Genomic DNA, 8,205 nt, shown 5'->3' on the forward strand with positions numbered 1-8,205 from the left:
TGCAGTATATTGGAAATTAACTGGATGTGTGAGCCCTCTCCATACCATACCACATGTTGTTAAAGGGTTAAAATAAAAATATAAATAGTTCATTATTTACCCAGAATACCACGTTTTGGTTGTCTCTGTAGAGCCTTAGCGTTCACAATAGCATTGGTGGCTCCACTAAGAGTGTCCCTTGTAGAGTCCATAAAAAAGCACTGATGGGAAAAATAATGAACACTGGAATAATGGAAGCCAAATTGAACCCCTTTAGAGTCAAAGGAGTCTTTTGGGCTCTGTTGGTGTCAGTTATTAGACAGCTGAAGGGATTTGATTTTTTTTACAAAACTTTCTGCTTTAAGAGCAGAACAGATGATACTCCAGTGCTGTGTGCACCAAGCCTTACTTTAAATAGCAATCACATAACAATACTACTTTTTGTGGACATACTGGGGTGTTTACTGGGGATTTGTCTTTTTGATTATTTCTAGATGTAGATATATACTGTAACAATCTTTAATGCTCCTTTAGATATTAGGTGGATAAGCTATGCCCACTAGAGGGTGCTGACAACTTATCAAACACTTTACAGCACTGAAATAGTTTAACACTGGGGCCCTGACAATCCCACATACCTAATAACATCTCCGAGGACATGTTGTAATTTTGTAATATCTTACCTGAAGGGTTGGTCTCTTACTGTATGTATCAGCACTCTCTATGTATAACCAAAGATAACGTTGTCTGTCTCTGACACATCTAGCTATGGTATAGAAAGTGAAATGATATAAATGAATAAAAATAATTATACTAAATGTTATAACATAAAGCCATTAAAGAAGGTGAACCCTTGGGTGGGCCCCTGAATCACAGTGGATCTCCAGGCCACAGCCCTCTGCATGACTATTGCTTGGCACAATGCGCTCACATTACTAGATATAGATAGGTAGTGTAAAGCATCTTGGACCAGCCTATGCACCCTATAATAAATTTGGTTGATTATTTAACAAGCCACCCAGCTATGATTACAAGCGGGTATGTGCCATATCAAATGTTGTAATATTCCACAGTTACCTGTATATAGGTATGTAAATGCTTGACAGAGCCAAGAAGGATTTATAAAAATAGGTGTTTATCGCATACATGTCCCGGATTGAGCGGAAGAGACCAAAATTTTTTGTACTGTCCCGTCTTCCAAGGTAGTGGGAGTTATGACCCTGGCCGCAATGCATCCTGCGTCCTGGACATATCTTCAGAGGGACAATGAATTGTTAAACTTGGGGGACATTAGAGGACATCTACCACTAGGATGAAAGACTGTATGCAAATGTGTCTGAGGGGTTCAAGGCTTAATAGGTGTTAATGGAACCTGGAGCCCCTCAGGTTCATTTGCATACAGTCTTTCATCACAGTGGTAAATGCCCTTTAAAGCTTATATCCCCATTCAGCATAATTTTTATTTTCCCACGTTTCCAGAAATAGATGGACCAATGTTCTGGTCCAATAGAGGCCTTTCAGGTTTCCCGGAAAGGTATTCAGTGTGACAGGGAGCTTCAAAGTTCTGACAATCTTCAGGAGATGAGGTACGAAGAGGAAATAAATGGGGGAAGCTAACGTGGGGCGCTAATAAGCCAATTCATTTAGGAGTATCTCAAATGGTGATAAATTGTTGAAATTACTCCAGATTACTGATTAAATGAACATAATTGAATTTATTGAAACAATCATTGAACAAAAAAGTGGCATATTAAAACACAATTGTCTCAGATCAGCCTCCTAGGTCTTCTGGAGAATGATCTCCCAACATCTCCTACTAGCAAAGAAATGTCATGTATCCTTTATCACACTCATGAGCTAATAGCTGTTCAGGAAATACAGTCAACTCCTCCTACTGTTAGGGAATTGAGGGTTTATTTTAATGATGCTATACATATTGAAAGGGGAGTATATAAAAAGGGGGGGCAATGAGTAGATTTCTGGATTCTTGAATTAAAACACTGGGGCACATTTACTAATTTACTAAGATTGTGCACCAGAAATCATGAATCTGTCGCTTCCCTGCACTGGCCCGACAAAGTTTACCATCTTTTTTGCGGTGCACCTTTAACATACGGCAAGTTAAATACGGCACGCCCCCTAAATTGTGTCGCGAGGAGGCCAGCGCACCTGCGCCACAAGAGGGTCGTGTGCGAAGACACTTCTTAAATACCTGTGCAAGCAGTTTAAGCCTAGAAGAAGCTGCACAGTCTGACAAAAGTGCAGCGCAAATCCATTATTGACTCAATGGGGCATATTAACTATGAACAGTTTGCCTGTGCATAGTGCAGGGTGCGCCAGATTCAGGATTTCTGGTGCCGTTCTTCATGAATCTGGCACTTCCTCCCTGCACTGCCCCGACATAGTGCACCACTGTTTTTGGTGCACCTTTAGCATAGGGCGTGCGGTACATTTCTGTTGGACTATGCATGTTAAATCTGACGCACGGTCTGACTTAGCATCGGAACGCCCCCTTCAGTCAGAAATTTGTGCACATGATGATTAGTGCAGCTGCGACACAAAACGGTTGCCTATCTTAAATACCTGTGCAAGCAGTTTTCACCTAAAAGAATATGCAAAGTGAATGTCCACCAGAAAACTGGCGCACAGTCATAGTATATGGGCACTATTTGGGTTTACCTGTTCCAGATAAGATTCATTAAAGCAAACCCGTCTTCAGGAATGTCATTTTTAACTGGTGACTGGTTCCAATAGCCTATGCTATGCTGATAAAAAATGCCTTTGTCAGCATTTTGAATCATTGTAGTAGTTTGTATCAGTTTAATTCACATTACCTGGCTCCCTTCCAGCACCAGGTGGGGAGTCTCCGGGGAGGGGCAGCTGCAGCCGTTGTATACAACTAGTCGATTATAATATAGGCGATTTGGGTGGTAGCCTAGGGGGCTATGGCCACCCAAGCCACCCACCAATTTTTATACTGAGAAGGACCTTGACCTATAAAATTGTGATTCTACTACAATATATAGGAAGTGAATTCTGGACTTGTAGGGGTTATAATAAACATGCAGCCCAGGGCCCATGGCAGTATTAATCCATCCCTGGTGTGTGCCTGTATGTCCTCATGTATTCTTCCTCTCCTCCTCATCATCTCCCTCCCCTACTCAATGCACATGACAGGAAGTGGGGAGGAGTGAGGGTGCTGCATAAGTGTGGAGAAGAGGAGACTGACACGGGCACACACAGGTTGCAGCTGCCCTTTCCACGGGGGGGGGGGGGGAGGGGCAATGTGATTGACAATGGCTAAACATGCCATTTCTGGTGAAAGGTTCCCTTTAACACTACAGCAACATGTCCTTGTCAGTGTGAATGTTGACTGTAGAGTGTTGCCTAAGGTTTACATGCAAATATTGGTGTTCCCACTGTATAGTCAGGATGGGGCCATAACAGACATGTGTGAATTATAGTCTATTTTGTGGGCTGTACCTGGAAAGCAAGAGAGTTGCTTCTTCATGAATAAGAAGGGGGGGTGAGTTTTTTGTCAGTTTGTGTTTTTGTCACTTTTTGCTTGTACATAAAAATGGATGGAAAGAGATTAATAAAAAAAAAATATTTGATTAAAGGGGGGCTGTTATAGGAGAGAGGGGACTTTGAAAAGGGGAGCTTCTGCAAGAAAGGGGGATTCTAACCAGGGGGGCTACTGGAGAAAAGGGGTTATTTAAGGAAACCTACCACTTAAATGTAGTAGTTCTAAGACACATATACATGGCACCAGCTCAGGGTGAGCTGGTGCCGGAGCATATTTTTATTAGAAGAATAAACCGCTGTATCACCTATTTACAAGTTATATCAACATTTATCTCGGCGCACCGCTCAGGGTGAGCTGGTGCCGGAGCATATTTTTATTAGTAGAATAAACCGCTGTATCACCGATTTACAAGTTATATCAACATTTATCTCGGAGCACCGCACTAGCGCACGGCGCACCATGCACACACCCGATTCTGAAGTGCTGGAGAGCATTTAATTCAATTAAATACATTTATCCCTAGCCTGAGATTTGAACCTACAACCTCTGGTGCTTCTATTTTTCGACTGTTTTTTTGGCGCAAATTTTGGTGCCAAAATAAAGAGCAGTTAAAAGGTGTTCTTGGAAGTTCTATTTCACATTCATGAATGTGGCAACAGTTCTAATCATTTTTGTTTGTGCACGAATTCATTAATCCCTTGCACAAAACAGAAATCACACTGAAAAGTATAGCATGCTTGCTGCACCCAAATTAATAAATGCTTCCCCCACTGTGTTTGGATCAGTAAGTGTCTCTGGCTTATCATGCTTGAATTTGATGATATATTTACTTTAAAGTTCTATTAACATATTCAAGTGTAAGGCATTGTTTAAAATTTAATTCAGGTTTGAAAGTATTGAAAAGATATAAAACTGTACAGTTCCCATTTGTATGTTGATAAAAGTTCACATCAATGGCCCACAGTTATTTAAGTGTTGGCTCCAATTATCTGTCTGACTCTGCACTGAAAAGAATGAGCAAACGGTTTGCACATGTATTTATAAAGAGCCTGCGTCATTTTTGTGTCGCGGCTGCACTGTGTCCGACAAGACAGAAAAAAATGTGCACCTAAAGGAACGTATTAATGCTTAGTTAGAGTTGGTGGCACATTTATTACTGACATGCGACAAAATTCTGTCTGCGCCACAGTTTTGCAGCATAAACAAAGTGCACTAAGAAAATGGTTGACACTTCCATAGCGATGCTGGGGGCGCTAGATTAATGAAGACCGTGCACCAGTTTTGATTTATCTGGAGAACACAGCACAATACACAGGAAAACTTCACATAGTATAGACTACTTTCGATAAATGTGGGCCATTGTCTTAATTATTGACCTGCAGCTCTTGCTAGTACTATATAGTGACCAAATGGTTCAGGATATCAGCTCATATCTTGGTACAGCACAAGATGGAATGGGGATTCTGCAGTGAAGTTTTTTCATTCACAATAATATGCTTCAAATGTATATACGATCTAAGAGTTCTAAATACACTCTTTATAAACATATTATACTTTGAGTTGAAATTTAATGGGTAAACTGTTCCATATTTCTGGCATAAACCAAGCCAAAAAATAACATTCCTCACACTATATTTTCCAAATCACTTCTTAAAGACAATTTTATGACTTGTACAACAAATGGTGTGACTTGCTGGAAAAGGAGTATGACTTCTAAGAAAATAAGTATGCCAAAAAATAATACAAATAATGACAATATTTTGGCACATTTTTTGATACCAACTAATATGAACTATAATGTTAGAGCAGATAGTTTTTATTATAGTCAAATTCAGGCTCGAACTGGCCTGAACACGGGCAAACAATTCCACAGGTTCATCCCTAAAGAAAGTGGCCCCCCAGGCCCCAGCTCCTGCATTGTTTAATGGTACATGGGAATTTTTCTGTTTTAGGAACTTTCAATTGGTGTCAGGTAATATTTGCATGTACTGTCGCTATGTTGTGGTAGATCAGAACAGCAACTCAGAGTATGCGAGCTTGCAAATAACGGTACACTAAAAACATAATATTTATTTGATATGCATTAAAAAATTACCCAAATATTGGGCAAAACATTACCAAAGTCTTATTAAAAATAACCAGCTGACAACCAGGAGTATCAGGGAAAAATTAGAAAAGTAAGGAAAAAGTGCATGTTACCGCACCTGATGATTCAGCATGTGTACAGGCGGGTAGTCAAAAAGCAGAATGCTCACAGGATATAAATTCTCAATTGATGACAGTCCTATTCAATGATACATGTCTCTGGTACACTGTCCCTAGTATCCCCAATTATTAGACTCCTGCCCTTACAAGGGCAGTTCCAAGTACTGACACCTATCCAAACCCTGCATCCCTTGTGGGAATGCATTTTATTGGAGATCCCTCGGCATCCCAGTCCCATGCAGCATCGGTCACTGTGATAAATCTGTCACACTGTCTAACTTTACACTCTTTGACTATGACCCAAATGCTTATGTTTGATAAGGAAACAGTAGGACACTATAATAATCAAAGCTAAGCACCCTTGTCGTGAGCTTAATATATAGGTACAGTGGGGGACATTTGTCAGGACTTTTGCATACCGGAACTGAAATAATCACAATTCCTTGAAAACCATCAGGAATTGCAATTATTTCCCCCTTTATGCCCCCTGCATGCCGGTTGGGGGGGCCTGGCCAGTGGCAGAATGCCCTGGTGCAGGGTATTTGGAGCGCTTGTTATAACCTTCATTAAAGCCTGATCAGAAGCTTGTATTGGCACAATTCTACATCAGATAGGGCCAGAGCAGAATTTAAGAAAGATGCATGATTATGGCCTAAATAGAGGTCTACAGCACCCAGCTGTGTCACACCGTGACCAAGCCAGGCAACCACTGTGCCTAATATTGGACATGTCCTATATTATGCTGTATTACGGTGAAAGTCACTTGGCTTTGAATGGAGAGGGGAGGTATGAGGAGAGCGTAGCCCTCCTCTCTGCTGCACCTGGATGTATGTTTACCTCGGTTATGGCATGGGCAGGCATACGTTTGCGTGCATGAGGCCATACACAGAGTTCATACCCAGCAGATAAATGAGGAAAGGAGGCTATAATAATTTACCTTTGTAAGGAGATATCCATGAAAAGACGGTGTGTAAGTACGGTAGTTAGGTCCTTAGACAGTCATCATCTTCTGCTCTTCTATTGGCACTTGTGTGAGTAAGGGAGGAGAATAGCTGATTTAAACATTGCTAAAAGCAGAAAGAAAAGGAAGGAAAAATACTATCATCTGCAGCATTGATTTTATTCTGTTTAGTTACACTTTACTCCCTAGTTCACTATCTATATATAAAATTGAAGGCATCAAGAAAGCATCTGGAGTCTTTCATATATACTGGCTCATGTTTAGCTGTCCACCCTCCAGGATCTGCTCTAAACAAGTATATCAGCAGAACTGCCAAGTTTGTAAGTGTCCACGTTAGGGGCTAATGCCAAAATGTTATCATATGGTGTTCATTACAATGACTGCACCATGATGTGGATTCCAGTGGGTGATATGTTTACAACATGTTAGATTAGGTAACAAATATAACCCGAAATCCATCCAAGTAACAAAAGAAAAAAAATAGTTTTCACATACGTTGGCATTTCTGCAACTACAACTTCCAGCAAATAAAACCAATAATCTGATATTCATTTGCTAAACATTTTATTACCTGTGTAGATCATTAGGAGAATCGCAGCTGGTGATTCTAATGATGATTTAACGTTTCTTTTTTTACACATGTATGTGTGTTGTACGGTATATGGTATAGCAAAAACAATCCTGCTCACATCCATGTAGGCAAAAATGTAATGCAAGACATAATCCGTCAGTTTAAGAAGAGCAAGCATCCAGCCCTGGACAACCCTCTAACGTGGAATAAGAACTTTCAACCCAGGTATCTTCTGCTCTGTAGTAAAGTTCTGATAACTGTGGCCCAGATTTATCAATAGTCTGGGAGTAAAGCTCGATGTGCAGTTTACCTCATGAATGTGCAGGGTGCACTAAATACTTCAATGCTGGCGCACAGTCTTTTAACCCCTTAAGCCACCTTGACGTTGGGGAACTTTGGTCAATGCTGGCAACAGGTTCTACTCATGGAGATTCCACCAACGCAAGGATACTTACAACAGCAACGTACTTATGAGACTGTATCCGTTCTCACATGTATTCTTCCATGTCTTCAGTTAGTTTTCCTCGCTCTTTTAACTCCCATAGGGTGTGGGCGCTGGCTCTCTTTGCCTCTGAACAGTAAGTGTGTTCAAGCCTATCAATCCTCACTTGGTGCTATATTGCCCAGTATGCCCTGCTCTCCAGCACCTAAGCAAAGGTTCCTAGTCCTCCTGTATGGTGTACCTGTTGCTGCTGACTGCTCATGTTTGACTTGGTTGGTTCTCTGGCTATGTTGCTGATCTGTGTTCTTCTGAGTATGACCCCGGCTTGTTTCTGTTCCTGTGCTGATCTGTGTGAAAGGGTGAAAACTAAACAGGCTCATTGATAACACTCTTAGTGATGGCCCAAAGTCAACTGGTAGTATAGCGCAGTAGGTACACAACCTGCTGCTTGTTACACATAAATTTTTTCGTACAGTCAGAGCCGAATTTATGACTAGGCACCGTGAACATGGGACCACAGA

General features: G+C 41.0%; 1 long non-coding RNA gene across 1 annotated transcript in view; it reads right to left on the minus strand.

Moving 5' to 3' along the window:
* The window catches only part of LOC140128994 (uncharacterized), a 31,629-nt gene extending 23,725 nt beyond the window's left edge, over positions 1-7,904 (minus strand). The window contains exons 1-2 of the long non-coding RNA XR_011855236.1: positions 7,698-7,904; positions 6,648-6,777 (exon numbers count right to left, since the gene is read on the minus strand). This is a non-coding gene — a long non-coding RNA (uncharacterized lncRNA). The remainder of the gene's footprint in view (positions 1-6,647; positions 6,778-7,697) is intronic.
* Between the last annotated feature and the right edge of the window lie 301 nt (positions 7,905-8,205).

Source organism: Engystomops pustulosus, chromosome 4 (assembly GCF_040894005.1).
Source record: "Engystomops pustulosus chromosome 4, aEngPut4.maternal, whole genome shotgun sequence".
Classification (NCBI taxonomy): Eukaryota; Metazoa; Chordata; class Amphibia; order Anura; family Leptodactylidae; genus Engystomops; species Engystomops pustulosus.